The following is a 19878-nucleotide window of genomic DNA, read 5'->3' as shown; positions in this document are numbered from 1 at the left end:
TTGAAAACATATGCATTGGCTATTTAAAATCTATTTTGAGAATTGACTTCATATATTTTGACATCTTTCCATTGGATTTCAATGTTTGTATATAGTCATAAATAAGTAATTGCCCTTTCAATATTTTTTAAATATTTTTCTGTTATCTGCACATTCTTTAGCTTACTTTATTTTGTAAAATTTAATATTTTGTATTTGTATATGCCAATATTTTCTTCTTGGTTCTATTAAGTTTCAAACTTAGTGCTTTCTGCACTCCAGTATTATAAAATGTGGTTTTCCATATGTCTTCTAGAACACTTTTTGTTTCAGTTGTCCTAATAAGTTTTTTAAACTTATCTAAAAATTAACTTCCGTATAAAATACAATTTCTGTATAGATATATAAAACATATATCTTTATTTTTATTCAAATGCATTTTACTTATCCTAAGTAAAAGGTCTTAAAGTATGTTGTCATTAGATAAGATGTATCTAAGATCTATCATTACTGGCATTCTTTTTTAAAAAGTGACATAGACATATTCATCAGACACATTTTACAATACATTTGTGACATTATAAAGTGGAATTTTGTTTGTTATTGCAAGGAATTTTTAGACGATCTTAGAGACTAATATCACGTGACCAATGCGTATACAACTCCTTTAATTCATGTTTATTCAGGTTTTCTTTTATGGCCTATGGAAAAATTGCATAGTTTTATTTATATGTGTTTCAAACTTTTCTTGATAAGTAATCGTGTAATAATTTTCTACTACATTTTGTCATAGGATAATAATGTTATATAAGAAAATAATAAACTTTAGACTCGATCATATATTTACTTTGTGAATATATAAATTTACATTTACCGTTCTCCTATTATCTGCCATATACCATGTCATGTGCTTTACTTGCATTCTCTCATTTAATCCTCATTTTAAGAAACCCCGTAGTATTATTATCCCCATTTTAAAGAATGGCAAACTGCAGCAGAAATGATTATTGTCTGAAAGGAGTAGTGATGGAAGATATAAATCAAACCCAAGTCTCCAGGTCTCCATAGTCAGAACTTAACATGAGGTGATTTTCTTCTAAGTTCTAGAAATTTTTCATTTGAGGCTTATAATTTGTGAGTTGACAATTATTTCTTTTGCTAATATTTGCAATTTTGATTTATCCTTTGAAACACTTCTATTTTTTTCTCTTTTGCATAGGCTGGGAGTTAAAGATTTATTTTCTACTAGAGGTTTTAATCAACTTTTTCTAATATTCCAATATTCCAGAAAGAGCATATTTGTTTGTGAATGCTCTCTGACCTTGTTACAAATAGGGAAGGACTTAGAAAACCTCCCAAATGTTCAAGTGTTATGAGAAAAAAAAAGGTTATGAACAGCATCAGATTACAAAGTTTGTAATTTGATTTTGAAACTGTATCTCTTTTTAAAATTAAAGTATAATTGATTTACAGTGTTATTTCAATTTCTGCTTTACAGCGTAGTGACCCAGTCATAAATATATATATATACATATTATTTTTTTCATACTATCTTCCATCATGTTCTATCACAAGTGATCAGTTATTGTTCCCTGTGATGTACAGTAGGACCTTATAGCTTATCCATTCTAAATGTAATTGTTTGCATCTACTAAGCCCAAACTCCTAGTCCCTCCCACTCCCACCCACCTCTCCCTTGGCAACCACAAGTCTGTTCTCTGACTGTGGGTTTCTCTTCTGTAGGTAAGTTCGTTTGTGCCATGTTTTAGGTTCCACATATAAGTGATATCGTATGGTATTTATCTTTCTCTTTCTGACTTACTTCACTTAGTATGAGAGTGTCTAGTCGAATCTATGTTGCTGCAAATGTTATTATTATTATTTTTATTTTTTTGCTGAGTGGTATTCCATTATATACCTGTGCCACATTTTCTTAATCTATTCACCTGTCTCAAAGACTAAATCCACGGCCCCCATTAGAATCATATTTTTGGGAGTAGTGGCTAACTTCACAAAGTTTTCCTTTATGAATAATTTTATGATCTAGTGCTTGCTTTTTACTTTTATCTTTAAGGTAATAGGGAAAGATTTTCCTGTCCTCTAAATGCCCCATTTTTTTTTTTTATTTGCCAAAGTCTAATTTGGCATCATTTAAGCTACTCTTAAAGGTCTGTCTTCTGGGGCTTGGCTAACACAGAAAGTCTTTGCTAGGAAGAAACCATTATTTTGAGTGAATATTCTACATCAGGATATTGATAATCACTTTGTTTTGTCTCAGTTACTCTCAATTAATCCTCATAAAAAACTTATGGGGTTGATTTTTTTTTCTATTCCTAGATATCAGTTAATTACATTCCTTGGTGATTTAATTCTTCCCCTTTAAACGTCAGAGCTGCTACCTGTTTACTTCTTCCTTTATTTTCAGTTAGCAAATGTGATTTCATGTATAGGAACATGGATTTGTTTGTTTGCAATTATATTTAGATAATATTGCTGGTAAATTGGTGTAAATTCCCTAACTTCTCTGGGCTAGAATTTCTTCAATGGCAAAATGGAAATAACAATAATTATACCAGAGCAGTGTTGGAATGATTGACAAGTTGTGATAAGTGCTGAGTTGCAATATCTAGAATAGTTTATATCAATAAGTATTACTGTTAATTGAATGTTTTCAATACCTCTGGTCAAAAAATGAATAGGCGTTCACATCGTGGCTTAGCTGTAAAGAATTCAACTAGTATCCATGAGGACTAGGATTTGATCCCTGGCCTTGCTCAGTGGTTTAAGGATCTGGCATTGCTGTGAGCTGTGGTATAGGTTCCAGACCTTGCTCCAATCCCACCTTGCTGTGGCTTTGCAGCTCTGATTTCACCCCTAGCCTCGGAACTTCTATATGCTGCAGGAGTGGCCCTACAAAGACAAAAGAAAAAAAAAAAAGAATAGAAATACTTACCCATGCTTTAGTTTTTTGTTTTGGGGGATTTTTTTTTTTTTTTGGAAAATATGTCTCTATTTAAAAACCAAAGGATGTTCCCTTGTGGCACAGTGGGTTAAGGATCCAGCATTGCCACAGCTGTGATACATGTGTGGTGCATGTTTGATCCCTGGTCAGGGAAATTCCACATGTTGTGGGTGTAGCCAAAAAAATTTTGTTTGAAAAGATTTGAGGAAAAAAATATTCTGCTATGACTGTTATTTCACCAGTTCCAACCTAAAGCAATAGCCAACATTTTAAAACTTAAAAATAAAGAGAATTAAAAATCAATATTATTCCAAAATCAGTTGTGGAATAAAACAATAGCAAAGTTTGGGATTTAGGGGGCTTTCTCATCAACAATATATCGAAGTCTTATTTTTTACTGCCTATATATCTAATGCATTTAGTATTGCATAGAAATATCCCAAACCATAAAACTCTAGCAAACAGAATAAACAAGCCATCTTTTTTTTTGCAATAGCTCAGTGTTATTGAATACATATTTCATTTACTTTTAAATATTTGTCTCAAAAAACCTCTCTGTCACAGCTCTTCATTCATTTCTGCATTCTTTCTACACATATTTTGTGTTATCTAACTAGGAAATGAAAAGATACATTTTAATAAATTATTCAGATGTAAATTGCCATTGCATTTGAAGCATAAAACTATGATTGATCACATGCTGCCAGAATGTTACATGGGGTATAAAAATTAAATAAATAGAATTTGTAATTGGTGACTCTCATAAAAATTAATTATCTAGGTAAATGAAAGAGATTCTAAGAAAATTACCATCTGAAATCAATGTCATTAAATAATGACTGTCTTATATGTTTGTCAAACTCACAAAATTTTCTAGTTGCTATTTTATAAGTGGATATCATTAAATATTCCTTGGTGTCCTTTTTTTAAGCTTCAAGATTAATATTTATCAAAATTTCTCACATATGCACTGCATTCTGACATTTGTGCTGGAATAAAGCAGCCACAGAAACACAAATCAGAAAAAAAATGTAGAAATGTGGCAGACAAAGATATGAGCCATTGATTCCCTTCAAAAAACAAAGACTTGCTGTCCAGCTGCAAAGATGGTGGGTCCGCTGGAAACCTCCAGCTGTCCATTCTTCAGATTTCACCTTGGCTCTCAAGGTCATGCTGTTCTGGGGGCAATCCCAAGATAAACTTTGAACAAGACAGTGGCTTAAGAACCTCATTGGTGTCCACACAGAATGAGGCTTTTCTCCAGAGCAGCATTTTTTCCAGAGCTTTCTCATGAGGAGATTCACTTTTCAAGTGGCCTCTTGGTCTGATGACTCCCTCTGCCCAAACCACAGCTTTCCTCCTTTCCATCACATATCACTCCCCCATAGATCTTGTGCATAGATACCTATGCCTAGCTTCTGCCTCTTAGAGAATCCAATCAACTCAGGAATTGAGCCCAAATGTTTTGTCAGTTACCTTAACATATTTGAAAAGTGAAGCTATGCTTTCCTGAAACAATATGCTCACCGTAGCATTGAACATCAAATCTACTTGAGCAAAACTTAATTTTATTTCCCCCAACAGTAGTAGAACTACACCAACTGTAGTCATTTGCATGCTTAGTTTACATTTTTGTGTATTATTGATCATCAATCATTTCCCATGATTGATCTTGCACTAATTACAATATGAACACAGAAATGCAGGGGCCTCCAGAACACACATCTGGTCCAATCAACACACTCTGGAAAAATCAAGAGTGACATTTCAAAGGTTCACATCAATATATCAGTGCAGCAAAGAGCACAGCTTGTTCCTCAGGTGTTCATCACTGTTCTCATCATTCTTTATGTTTTCTGTTTCTCCAGATACCTCAGTAGGATGTACATTGTGGGGAAGAGAGCCAATTCTTTTTGTTTGATAGGTTTGGTACTCCCAGTTGGAAAAACATCCTCATTCTCCTTTCTTTCTTTGCAAGAGAAGCTTGATATTTGCACAGGAAAAGTTTGATACTTGCATTAAGAGCAATTGGATTATAAATCCTGGTGATAGTTACAAAAGTAGAAAATTTCAGGAACAGAATGTGTTGCCGGAGGACGTGTATTTCACCAAGTATTCCTCAAGATGGAGGGAACGTCTAGTTACCAACTGAATTACAATTACACTCCAGACTTGGTCTGGTCTGTAAAGGGTTCCATAACGGTGACACGGTCCTGACAAAGAACTGGGTTCTCTTGAAAATTAAATGGCTATACATAGCCTGAAAGGATATCTTATTTTATTATTCCTGCATATAGGCATGCATTGATCTATTTATGAAATAGTTCTGGATTATTACTATATGGTGTAGTTAATGCTGACCCTGAATCCTTCTAGAAGGCTTGAGAAATACTTCGGTAGATCAAGTTGAAGTTTGATTTATGGGTGTACCCAGTTCCTTCCTTCATGGTAGGGTGGAGATTTCAAGCAAGTAAAAAGGATAAGCACACATAGTGAGGTCACTGCAACTGAAAAGAAAATACAGGATGCTGGGGGAGCACATATGACAAGACCTATGCAGACAAGGGGAATCTGAGCTATGGATGATTGGTTAGAGGAAAGAATCACCAAATTGAGAACTGAGGGAAGTGCATGCAGGCAAGAGGGCAGATGTATTGTGTAGGGAAAGGAAGAAACCACTCCAAGAAGGAGTAGCACATGTGACAGCTCATAGGTCAGAAAAAAATATGTTCTTCTCTCCTCTTTACCTGTATGGGAGTTTCTCTAAAAGTCTTGTGGGATAAAAGGAAAGAAATGCTATGCCCAGTTAGAGGAGAAACAGTCCAGTTGCTTGCTGAACTGGCCCTTCTTGTGCCTTCCTCTGTAGAAATATCATGTAGTCTGCATCTCCTTTGCTGGAAAATGCCTCCTCAGCCTGGAAGCTCTAATTCCTGCCAACTCCTCTAGGAAGACTTTCCAGAAGTCCCCACTCAAGTTTAATCATTTCCTCCACTTATTTGGAGGGATAACACTTTAGCATAAAATAAGTGAATACTTATATCCATGAACTAGCGTGGAGGTTTTAACGCTGATATAAAAGAAGTAGCATCGGGTTACACAAAGGTAGATCCAATGTCATCTCAGGTTCTCAGCAGAAAGTGACTCTTTCATCAAACGGGGCTTAAAATCATCATTACAGTGAGTGAAAGACCACTGGTCCCTCATAATCAAACACCAAATGCTCAAGCTGGAGAGGCAGAAGCAGGAGCAGCAGCTACATGCCATCTACATGAGCCAAGCAGAGCAGCTGCCAACGTCAGGCAGCACTTACTGTAGGAAAATATGTCCATTCTTAAAAGTTACCACATGAAGAATATTATTTGCATAAAAAAGGACAAAGTTATTCTGTGATTTGTTAAATGGATTCCAGAAACTGAAGCCAGTATCAGTGCTGGCATCTTTATATCCACAAACAAAAGCATGTTGGTACTACAAATGAAAATATATTTTGGGTGAGGATATTTTTTATCCACAATTGTTAAGGATTCTCAACTGCTTCAACAAGTGGCCAGCTGGTTATTTTATAGTATGTTATTTACTATTTGTTCTATGTAAAACTGTAAAATAATTACACACACACATACATACATATATATTGTTTTTTTTCTAATTAGAGAGTTTGCATCTAGCATAAATATGCTCAGAGCAAATGCCCTTCTTTCTTCTCTCCTCAAAACTTCCTAGCCAGAGAATATAAATTAGCGTTGTTCATGTTATCCTGCAGTATCTTTTCAGATCCCCAAACTCTGTTCCTTAATTTGGGTAAAAATCCAACAAATAGCCCCTATATAAAATTCTAAGTAGGTCTACTTCTGTCTCCATTTCCTCAATATTATTATATACACCTAATATTGTTCTTTGTTCATATCTTTATCCCAATGTTTTTTGTTATATGTGTATATACATACACTTATATACACATAAATTTTCACACACACTTATGTATGTGTATATATGTTTATATATTGTGTACATACACAATGAAGTTAATATATATATATATATATATGTCTGTATATTTTATCTCTCATCGGACTGTGAGGTCGTGAGATTCTCAGTACAAGGGACTTCATTTGACATGATTTTGTAGATCTAGTATATTGTTTCTCATAGTAGTTTGGAAGGTGAATGAATAAATGAATGGATAGGTTCATGGCCAAAAATTATATAGTAGAGTAATGAGGTTGGGTTTTAAAGTAGAGTCTTAAAATAGTATCATGAAATTATAATCAGATATTTAAGTTGAACTAAAAGAAGCTCAGTTTTCAGAGGTAATCAGTGAGAAATCAAGCTTCGCAGATGAACCCAGGGGAATCTCTGACACTTATACAGAATGGCAGCTGACAGAGTGTATCCTATAAGCAAGACCTTTCACATGGGAGAGTATAAAAGACTGCTTTGTCCTGCCATATTTCTATCCCTGAGGTGTGTTATACGGTGTTTTTTGGAAGAACAGGAAGCAGAGACAAAAGCAGTCCTATAAAGAAGACTGTATTAAAGGTGCCAGAGTAATTAAAAACTCTAATTTTTCATCCAATAAATATGTCTTTGAAATATCTATAAATATAATTTTCCATGAAGTATTTTCACAATTGGATAATTTTATAAAGTTATTAAGGAGCTTACAAGATGATTGGATTTTTTTTGTGAATTCCCTTAGAAGTGAATAATCAACTATTAATTTACTACATATGTGCTTTTCCTTAAGAGAAGAAATTCACATGTACTCAAATGTCTTCTGGGGCATGTTACACATACCCACAAAGAGACACATATATATCAAAATTAAAATACTGGGTGAAAGCCAGTCTTAGATGGTTTGACAATGAGGAAATAAGTCTGCTTGTATTAAAAAAATAAAAACTTAGAAAAGCATGTTAAGTGGTGTGGTTATTTAAATGCATAAACAATATGAAAAGTAGAACAACAAAAAATGTAATAATTTGTATAACTTTCCTCTAAAGAGATCAAATTGCTCTCTAGTGCATTATCTCATTTAGCTTTAACTTCTTCTCTGCTCAGAAAGCAACTGAATTTGTTACCTATAAAATATTATGAATTCCCAGTCCCTCTGTACATCCTGACATAGAAAAGCCTAAAATAGACAAAAACTTTATAAGCTTGCTTAAGAGCTTAATTTAGGTTATAAACTTTATTATCATCACAAGGTCTAAAATTTCTTATTTTAAAAAAACTCTTACAACCTAAGTGTCATCTAGTTAGACTTTTTTTTTCTTTTTACGGCCTCACCTGTGGCATATGGAAGTTCCTGGGCCAGGGGTCAAATGAGAGCTGCAGCTGCAGCCATACACCACAGCCAGGGCAAAACCAGATCTGAGCTACATCTGCAAACTACACCACTGCTTGGGCAATACTGGTTCCTTAACCCACTGAACAAGGCCAAGGATTGAACCCACATCCTGAGAGAGACTGTGTCATGGTCTTAACCCAATGAGCCACAATGGGAACTCCAGAACATCAGCCCTATTGTCCTAGATGATTTCCCTGTCTTCCTGAGTGGTCCACCAATTTTTGTTCCTACTTCCATAGACTCTACCCAGAATCTAGTCCTCCAGGCCCACCAGGGCTTGCATTTTAATATTTGTTTTTTCAAATTTCTCAATGAATATTTTTTTCAAACTTTGACAGTGTACCTATTTATATTCCATTAAGGCCTATTAAAATTCTGTCAAGACAGGACATTATCATACAGGCCAAATAATTCATTTCCAAAACGATTATGTCCTCTCTGTAATACATAGTTAAATGTGTTGTTGACAACTAGATGATGCTACACTATTTTTGCTCAACCTGATTTGTTGGAGCAAATTTATATGCCTGTTTTCTAATTTAAAAAACAAACCTGTCTAACAATATATATATTAGTGTATTTTAATTTCTAAAATTAATTAATGTATGTATGTATGTATATATCTGCATCCATCATTCTTCACTAAACCTAAAGAAAAGGAGACTGTGCCTGCCCATGTTTTTCATGTTAATACACTAGTGAAGGAGTTCCCCTTGTGGCTTAGTGGGCTGTGAGCCTGACTAGTGTCCATGAGGATGTGGGTTTAAACCCTGGCCTCACTCAGTGGGTTAAGGATCCAGCATTGCTGTGAGCTGTGTAATGTGGCTCAGATTTGGCATTGCTGTGGCTGTAGTATAGGCTGTCAGCTACAGCTCAAATTCAACCCCTAGCCTGGAACTTCCATATTCCATATGCTTCAGGTATAGCCCTAAAAAGCAAAAAAAAAAAAAAAACTAGCTAAGACTTTTATGTACATATGTATCTCAGATAGAAGGATTAGTGTGCAACTTTTTATGTCTGAGAAAACTTACTAAGGCTAACTGTGTCCAGAAAACTCAAAGAAATAAATTAGCCAAGTAAATAAAATTTACTAATTTTCTCAATGGTACAATAAATATTAAAATAATTGAACTTGAAATTTCAAAGTCTTTTTTCTAAATCTTATACTAAGTAGATATAAAGCTTCTCTGATTAGACTTTAAAACTTTGTGAGCAGCTTCTTAAATGATTATACATACAACTATATTGACAAATATTTATTATTATTTCATGTACTTTCTAATGCCAATCATGCTATTATTCACTGAGAAATGTTGATCTCAGTGCTTGCCAACATTCAATTAAATTAGTTTCCATAACATTGAAAATGCACATATTAAGCAAATTTTATTAAAATAATGACAAGCAGATAAAATAATGATGTTCACTTAACCCAGGTCTTCAGTGTTTCTGACCCGGAAACATTGTGTAGCCTCTAACTTTGCTATACTACAAAGAAAATCTCCTCTTAGATGTTATGTTAGTATCCAGCATACAGCAGCAGCAGGTCTGTGCTGCCCCTCCTTCTTCTGAAAAAAGATCCTATTCCTCAGGTCACACAAGTGGTAAATGTTCCAAATTAGGCCAGTCACTTCCCCTTCACCTTGGCTAACGAGTTGGAAGTATTTGAGCAGAGGACCCTGTGCACTGAAACGGCCCATTTGTATCAGTAGAGAATGAAGCCATCAGAGAGAGAAGCAAAAACACAAGCAATCCTAAAAACATTTAATATCTTTTTTTCTTAGTCTTCCCTAAAACCAGCTATACACCTGTCCTGACCAAGATTTATAAATATGAGCAATACCCCATTGGATTATACCACAATAGAGAACTTAAGCTTCTCCAAATAACTCAAAAATGAAATCCAACAGTACCTCCTACTGTGACTCTCCTGCACACTCCTAAGACTGTTCTCTAACTTCCTGACCCCCCATCCTAGCTCCTTTCTCTTAGTGGACAGAACAACAATTTCAAATCTCTCAATTCTAAATCATGTCTCTCTCAGTAATGATTTATAACCATTCAGCCATCTCTTGCCTTCAATGACAAATTCCTTTATCCAATTGCCATTAAAGTGCAGAGGTGCAAGAGATATACAGAGGCATATTAATAGAATTTTGTGCAATTCAAATATGCTCTTTAAAAAAAAATTTACCGGGTAAAATTTTGGGTCTGTGTCAATGTTAGTCTCCCATCATAATAAATAGAACAAGAAGCTCTCAGGTTGTTCATTTCTTCTTGTTCCTACCTAAAACTTGTCAGACAATAATTTGGATCATTTTTATTGTGACTCATGAGCTTGCATAAATTAATAAACAACCTCTTCGATATCTCTTTTCTAGAGGAAAATGTCAAATATTATCCCCCTAATTTTCATTAACTAAAAAGCAAAGACTTAAAGGATCAACAACAAAAGGGATCTCTTTTAAGAAAGAGTAGAGAAAGAAAGCACTTTTCCGTGCTTTTAAAAGACTGGTCCACTACGCATTAACCTTTTAAGTAAATTGGATTTTATAAACAATTTTTGTTTTCATTTACAATCATAATTTTTGCTTATTTTCACAATAAGGGTGATGCTCCCAATAGTATATATGAATAGTTTGTGCCTTTAAAATTTGTCAAACCATTCAAAGCAGCTCACATTCTCTCTTTTACATGACACGATTAAAGATAGGAAGATTTCCTCATAGTATTGTGACAACTCACTGGTATATTAAAATCAGTTAAAACTAGTTGGTTATATATCAAAATATAAACATTTCACCATAATTAATGCATTTTGAATGAGTTAGAGGAAATTGATGGAGCATTTGCACTGCTCTAACTTTGTCTCTGTGTTGGTGAAAAGGAAGTGGAACTTCCAATGACATGTCCTTGGAACTGAACATATTCTGTATCTGCCCTTTGTTCAGCCTTTGCCCACACGGAGGAGCTCTTTTCTTTTTGGGACTCAATGAATGGTCAGGCTGAATATAAATTATGGAGGAGCTTTACTTCCTCAAAAAATACTTTTGATATCATCAAAATATGAATGCTTCCGGAGTACTGTCATGCATATAAATGCCATCCATTATGGGTTACTTTTCATTAAGGAAGAAAGAGGTTGAGATGTAACTGACTATGTTGTCACTTTTATTTATTCAGTAAATCTTTACCGGGTTCCTTTAGGTGAAAATCACTAAAAATCTGTTAACCCCATTTCTAACTTCTTCTATTACTTAGTATAAGGAATATCAATCCTAAATGATAGATTTGTCACTAATATCAGAGCAAGAATTATTCTTGAGTTCATTTCCTAGTACTCAGATGTATCTCATCATTAGACAAATATTTTTAAAGGATTGCCAGGTTTCTTGTCTCCAAAGATATGTCTCCATGGGCTTGCATTAGGAGGAAAAAACTGATCTTACAAAAATATAATATAATGACATTTTGAAAGGCATCATGTGACTTGGGAATATACTATCACTTTGAGGATGTTAGATTAAACGAGGTTTATTTTAGCTTCATTTATTTAGGCTCCATAGGCCAGTCAGCTGTAAAATTCAATCTGCTTAATGTCAAGAACATGGATGCCCAATAGCAAAGAGAAGTGACTATGGAGCTTCCATTAGGGATTTTTAAAACACAGTGGATCAGAAATAATTATATCTCTAATTTCAAGGTCTACATTATTTTGCTTTTAGTTGCTATACATGCAAGCACATACGTGCATGTATACTATAAATGCATGCATTCTTAAATATATATTCATTATATAGATATAATGTATCTATACATTTAAGAATAAGTTTGGATTTTCTTTTACTTTTCACATGAATTCATTAAAAAAGCAGTCAATAATTTTTGGTTAAAAATACTAGTTTAAAATGATTGTCAGTTTATCTCATAAGCAAAATCGTTTAAAATAAATCTCCATTTTTTTTTTACATTAAGACTTCTCATCTCGGAGTTTCCACAGTGTTGCAGCAGAAATAAATCCGACTAGGAACCATGAGGTTGTGGGTTCCACCCCTGGCTTCACTCAGTGGCGTAAGGATCTGGTGTTGCCATGAGCTGTGATGCAGGTTACAGATGAGGCTTGGATCCTGCGTTGCTGTAGCTGTGGCATAGGCTGGCAGTTGTAGCTCCGATTTGACCCCTAGCCTGGGAACCTCCATGTGCCTCTAAAAAGCAAAAAAAAAAAAAAAAAAAAAAAAGGACTTATCATCTGGGAATGTAGAACAACCTCAAATATCTTTCTTTAGAGGAGTTTTTAACATGTTAATGAAAACCCATCCTATTAAAGAAGTCTTCTCAACTAACAGAATATAGATAGATATCCTTATATAATGGAAAAACAATATACCGATATTCCTAACACATGAAGCTATACAGTAGTTTAAAAAGAGACTCTTTGTTCAGAAGAAAATGAAAATATTTGTTTCCCAAAGAACAGAACTACTACAAAAAAGACAAAAATATCAAACAGCTGCAATGTGCATAATCAACAAAACTCAAAGTCATTATATTCTAACATAGGAATAATCTAAGGCCTAGAACATTGCTTTTAAACAGAAAACTTAGTTGCCAAAATGAGTATTTCAAAACACCTTAAGACACTTTCCCCGATCTAGGACCAAACAAAACAAAAAAACAAAGAAAAGAAAATTGCCAAATGAAAAAGAAAAGAGGTAGTGAAAAAAAAAAGGATCTAAAGGTTGATAAATTTTCTGGATTTTATGAATAAGTTCAAGATTTGTTATTTTTTATGTAGAAAAATCAAATGCAATCAAATTGTTAAACATTTCTGAAACACAGAAAGTAAGAAATAGTGAAATATGTGTCCTGAATTCCAAGCACAAATACTATAGACCTCATATTTGACAGCAAAATTATGAATTAGAAAAAAGTTAAAAAAAAATTCTCTGATATTTGATAACTCAGAAAATACACACAATTCTCAAAAACAGGAGGCTCAGAGAATTATATCCCAGATTACCAGGCAAGATTACTTGTTTCAGGAGTTATTACTAGTTTCACTCTTCCAATAAAAGAAAAAAATCTTTATTTCCGCAAGTTTTTCCTAACATGGTACAATATGTTTTCCTTGGAGAAATATCCTACATGATAAAAAATAAAATAAAAAATAAAAGGGAGAGGAAGGGAGTAGATAATTAAACACGTATACACCACTATAGAAAGCCATTCCACTTAACAGTGCCTATACAACCTGCCTATTTTGTCTTGTGCCTTCTCTGAACCCATCAACAAAAGAATTGGTGCTATCATGTGGGACTCAACCAACAGGAAGAGAAGCAGCCTTTCATCTTATGTTACTAAAGGAATCCCTCAACCCCACATACCTCAGACCTGCCTCAACACATCCTAACCCAAGATGCAGCCCCTTCAGGGTTTTCCTCAACTTCAGAAAGCCACCCTCAGCAAGGGCAAAACACTTACTAGTTTAGACCACATCCAGTTTTGGCCCAATGCCAGACAACTCTGAAAGGCAACTTTAGCTCCAGATTCCCTGTGGGGTTGGCTGAGACTTGTTAGGCCTGCACTGTAATTCACAACATACCTCTCCCCTATCCTGCTTCTTCCTCTGCTTTCCACAGATGTTGAACACAAGGGCTCTCCCTAAAATATATCTGAACATTAAACACAGCATCATAACCTGCTCGTGGAAGAATCTCACCTACTACACCCAGTAGGAAAAAAAAAAAAAAGTAGGATTTAGAGAGATTAAATTAATGTGTCAACTTTGCAACATGAGTTCATGTTTGAGTCAGACATCAAATTAGGTCTTCTGACTATTTTTCATAGAACAACATCTGAATAAAAGCAGAAATAAAAAAATAAGGAGTTTCCAACTTGGCTCAGTGAAAATGAATCTGACTAGTATCTGTTAGGATGCAGGTTTGATCCCTGGCCTTGCTCAGTGCGTTAAGGATACGGCATTGCCATAAGCTGTGTAGGTCACAGACATGGCTTGGATTTGGCATTGCCGTGGCAGTGCAGTATGCCAGCGGCTACAGCTCTGATTTGACCCCTAATCTGGGAAACTCCATATGCTGTGGGTGCAGCCAGCCCTGAAAAGACAAAAAAAAAAATTATTTACAGACATGTTTTCACTTTTGGTTAGTTTGAAATCAGCTTATAAAAATTCCAACTGATCCTAATACATCTGTGTTTTCAGTCCTTGCTCCAAGATACAAAGATGCAAAGGTCTGTATCCTTTACATCACTGTTCCATAGCTACGAAACACACACACACACACACACACACACACACACGCAGACTTTCAAGTAGAGTTGAGTGGCTTGAAAACTCTAGTTACCTAGGGATAAACTGTCATTTTTTGCAGACAATGTGATACTCTACATAGAAAATCCCCAAAATACTACCAGAAAACTTTTAGAGCTCATCAATGAAATTGGTAAAGTTGCAGGATACAAACTGAATACACAGAAATCTCACATTCCCATACACTAAAACAAAAGATCAGAAAGAAATTAGGGAAACAATCTTATTTATCATCTCAACAAAGAGATCTAGGAATCAACCTACCTAGAGAGACAAAAGACCTGTACTCTGAAAACTATAAGACACTGATGAAGGAAATTGAAGATAACAGAAGCAAATGGAAAGCTATACCATGCTCTTGGATTGGGAGACTCAATATCATCAAAATGATTAGCCTATCAATTCAGTGAAATCCCTATCAAACAACCAATGGAATTTTTCACAGAACCAGAACAAAAAAATTTTTTTAATTTGTTTGGAAACACAAATGACCCCTATAGCCAAAGCAATCTTGAGAAAAAAAATGGATCTGGAGGAATCAGGCTTCCTGGCTTCAGACTTTACTACAAAGCTACATTCATTAAAACAGTATGGCACTGGAACAAAAACAGAAACAAATCAGTGAAATAGGATAGAAACCCCAGAAATAAACCCACACACCTATAGTTAATTAACCTACAACAAAGGAGGCAAGAATTGCAATGAAGAAAAAACAACCTCTTCAATAAGGGGTGGTGGGAAATTGCATAGCTACATGTAAAAGAATGAAATTAGAACACTTTCTAATACCATTCACAAAAATAAACTCAAAGTGGATTAAAGACCTAAATATAAGACAGGATACTAAAAGACTCCTAGAGGAAAATACAGGCAGAAGAGTCTTTGACATAAATTACAGCCATATCTTTCTTGATCACCTCCTACAGCAATGAAAAGTAAAACAAAAATTAACAAATGGTACCTAAGTAATCTTAAAACCTTTTTCACAGCAAAGGAAACCATAAACAAAATGAAAAGATACACCACATAATGAGATAAAATATTTGCCAATAAAACAACCAACAAGAGATTGATCTCCAAAATATACAAACGTCTCATACAACTTTAAACCAAAATACCAATTAAAAGGTGGTCAGAAGGTCTAAATAGACATTTCTCCAATGAAGATAGACAGATAGCCAAAAAGCACATGAAAAGATGTTCAACATCACTAATTGCTAAAGAAATGCAAATCAAAACTCCAATGAAGAATAACCTCACACCAGTCAGAATGGCAATCATCAAAAAATAATCTACAAACAATAAACGCTGGAGAGGGTATGGAGAAAAGGCAACCCTCCTACACTGTTGGTGGGAATGTAAATCAATACAACCACTATGGAGGACAGAATGAAGTATCCTTAAAAAATTAAATATAAGGAGTTCCCGTCATGGCCCAGCAGTGGTTAACAAACCCTACTAGTATCCGTGAGGACTTGGGTTCAGTCCCTGGCCTCATGCAGTGGGATAAGGATCCAGCGTTGCCATGGGCTGCAGTGTAGGTTGCAGATGCAGCTAGGATCTGGCATTGATGTAGCCACAGCTCCAATTCGACCCCTAGCCTGGGAACCTCTATATGCCACAGGTGCCACCTTAAAAAAAATAATAAAATTTTTTAAAAATATAGAACTACCATATGAACTAAAAATCCCACTCCTGAGCATCTACTTAGAGAAACCATAATTTGAAAGGATACATGCAAACCAATGCTCATTGCAACACTACAATAGCCAAGAAGTGGAAAAAACCTAAATGTCCATCAAAAGAGGAATAGATAAAGATGTGGTACATATACGCAATGGAATATTACTCAGCCATAAAAAGAATGAAATGATACCATTTGCAACAACATGGACGGACATGGAAATTGTCATACTTAATGAAGTAAGCCAGAGAGAAAAATTCAAATATATGAGATCATTAATACATAGCATCTAATAAAATAATACAAACGAACTTACAAAACAGAAACAGACTCGAAGATTTTGAAACCAGATTTATGATTACCAAAGCGGATATGTGGGAGGAGGGAAAAATTGGGGTGTTGGAATTGACATATACACTCTACCATATATAAAATACATAGGTAAACAAAGACCTACTTCATAGCACAAGGCAATGTACTCAACACTATTTAATAAAATATATGGGAAAGGAATCTGAAAAGGAATAGATATATGCATACATATAAATGATTTACTTTGCTATATACCTGAAACTAACACAATTTTGTAAGTCAATTATACACCAATAAAATTTATTTAAAAAAAAAAAAAAAAAGATGGGGCGTTCCCGTCGTGGCGCAGTGGTTAACGAATCCGACTAGGAACCATGAGGTTGCGAGTTCAATCCCTGCCCTTGCTCAGTGGGTTAACGATCCGGCGTTGCCGTGAGCTGTGGTGTAGGTTGCAGATGCGGCTCGGATCCCGCCTTGCTGTGGCTCTGGTGTAGACCGGTGGCTGCAGCTCCGATTTGACCCCTAGCCTGGGAACCTCCATATGCCGCGGGAGTGGCCCAAGAAATAGCAAAAAAATAATAATAATAATAATAATAATAATAATAAAATAAAATAAATTAAAAAAAAAAGATGGCAGAGAATGCCAACTGGTAAGAATGATTCCTCTCTGCAGAGATAAGTAGCAGGAGGCAGGTATGGAAGAATGAAGAATGAAAAGATTGTGGCCAAGAAACCAGCAAATAGGAAACTTGTTTGAAGAAAAGGACTAGATGGAAACACTGAGGGAGATGATGAGGTCATGACACAATCTCTGGTGAGCAATTTAGAGTCTAAATTGAGTGAAACTACCAGGTTAATAACTCCCGTACACTTTGGGTTTTTACAGTTTAGTTTCAGAGATTTCCAGGGAAATGGATTTCTTTTCTTCTCAGAGTTTGAATGAAAGTCCCTACTTCTGAGAACTAAGACACTATCCTCAAGATTAGATACAAGTTAGTGACCAAAATCATTAAGTTCTATGAGAAAGAGTGACAATGGAAAAAAAAAAATAGTTTAACCTTTCAGAAGAAATGGATACCTTTGGAAGTGAACCTAAAAAATACCTCCTAAGAAAGAAGAGCCAAATTATAGATTTGAGGGCCCCACAGACAAAATGGGAAAACAGGATAAAATCAGCAGCAAGAAAAAGCAGGGTATAATGAAAGTTATTTCTGCCTAAATTCAGAACTGAACCCCAGTTAGAGTGTTCAAGACGACAACATTATAGGAATAGGGCTGCTAATAAAAATTAAATATACAAGAAACACTTGAGATTTGAAGATAATACTCCAAGACTCCAAATTCCATTTATAAGCTTCCAAATACAAATATGCTTCATCCCCGTTATCTAGTATTTAGAATAAAAATACTATTATTGAAACTGCACTACAATTTTAGGATCTTTGCCACTACCGTGTCCTTAGAGAACCATGTTCTAGAGTGCGAAGAAGGTATGCTAATTTTATCTGATCTGCGTATAACTGTCAATGGTAAAAACCTTAAAAAAGGTTCAAGGACAACCTCTCCTTAAATGAAATTTTATATGGTGATGAGTAGCAATACTTCACAATATAAATTTGTGTTGAACTTTTATTAGCCTCAAACTATCCCATGGTGATTATTTTAAATTTCTATGAGAATAAGTTTAATTTCCTTATTGCTAGATTTTTATACTTTAATTTAATAATAAAATGTCTATTATTTGGTACAATAGCAATTTGTAAGGCAGGATAAGTTAGTCTGTGTCCTTCAAGCTCTTTGTCCCTCTTTGCAGTACAGGGGGGCCGACAGCCATCATTCAACCCTTGTATGTGAACTATTTATTGAATGCTTATTATGTATTGGATGCTGCGTTTTATCGGCTGGGTAATAGTACTTTAATGTTTATGCTGTGAAAAGTGATCCATATTAACAAGAGAGACATTTGTTTGTCTCATATTTTTATCACGGTTGAAAAAAACATGAAAATCCAGGACAAATAGGACTTGGTAAATAGGAATTAGCAGAAATGAGAAATAAGCATAGCCAACCAGATGCTGGGAAAAGGGTAACAAAGGAAAGCAGGGAAGACAAGAGGAGAAATGAATCTTTCAAGAAATTATGAAAAGGATGGAGTTCCTGTCGTGGCACAGTGGTTAACGAATCCGACTATGAACCACGAGGTTGCGGGTTCGGTCCCTGCCCTTGCTCAGTGGGTTAACGATCCGGCGTTGCCGTGAGCTGTGGTGTAGGTTGCAGATGTGGCTCGGATCCCGCGTTGCTGTGGCTCTGGCGTAGGCTGGTGGCTACAGCTCCGATTCAACCCCTAGCCTGGGAACCTCCATATGCCGCGAGAGTGGCCCAAGAATAGCAAAAAGACAAAAAAAAAAGAAATTATGAAAAGGAGATTCAGCACAAACTAAAAACCTAGGAAGTGTAAATGTATGCATGTGCTGTGCATATGTGCGAATAGAAAATACCTATGTTTTGTTTTTTCTCCTGCATTCTCATTGGTTATAACATTGCTGGTAATGGCCTGTGTACATCCACAGCAACTGAGTGCATAAAGATAAGAACACGCAAAAAGATTCTACTCATTGAGAAGCAAAAACCAGAAAAAATATGGAAAGGAAGATCTGAACTCCTTAGTACCTAAAATCTTTGGGACTCCTTTCTTTTAGCACTTACCCATCTCCTAAACCAGTCTTAGCTTCCTCTTCTTAAACACCTGGGAATGTGTAGCTCTTTTGTTTCTCTTTCTGAGAGTATCCAACAACCTCAGTCCTTAAGAATATCAGGGTGTAGAACACATACCCCTTGCCCCTGGTGTGAGAAGGCAATGACAGGCACGTTTGCAATTGACATGAGACTAACCCTTCCCCAAAGAGCAGGCACACAGCTTCTTTGGCTACCTTCTCTGGGGGTTTTAAACACCCAGATTGTTCTACCACTTTCCAGGGCACCTACAAGCACCTAAAGACAGCAGGGAGGTTCTTCTGGATCCTTTGCCACCTGTCTGGAACCGGAGGATGAGCATCAGGCCGTTATGTCTCTTTCTAATATCCTCTCGTGCTTATTTCATAGCGTGTAAATTTGGGCAACTTTTGTACTCGATTTGCTTCAGTTGGTTTCTCCAAAAATAGGAATAACACCTCATCAAAGGGAGTTTTAAAGAAGTAAATAAATAAGTAAAGCATTTGAAAATGTGCCTGATGCTATTAAGCTCTCACTGAATATTAGATACC

This window comes from Sus scrofa, chromosome 8 (assembly GCF_054392235.1).
Source record: "Sus scrofa isolate SSC_HxYL_T2T_F1_AM1 chromosome 8, Sscrofa_HxYL_maternal_Yorkshire_Landrace_v2.0, whole genome shotgun sequence".
NCBI lineage: Eukaryota > Metazoa > Chordata > Mammalia > Artiodactyla > Suidae > Sus > Sus scrofa.
The sequence above is the reverse complement of the archived record's forward strand: the minus strand, read 5'-3'. Positions refer to the sequence as shown.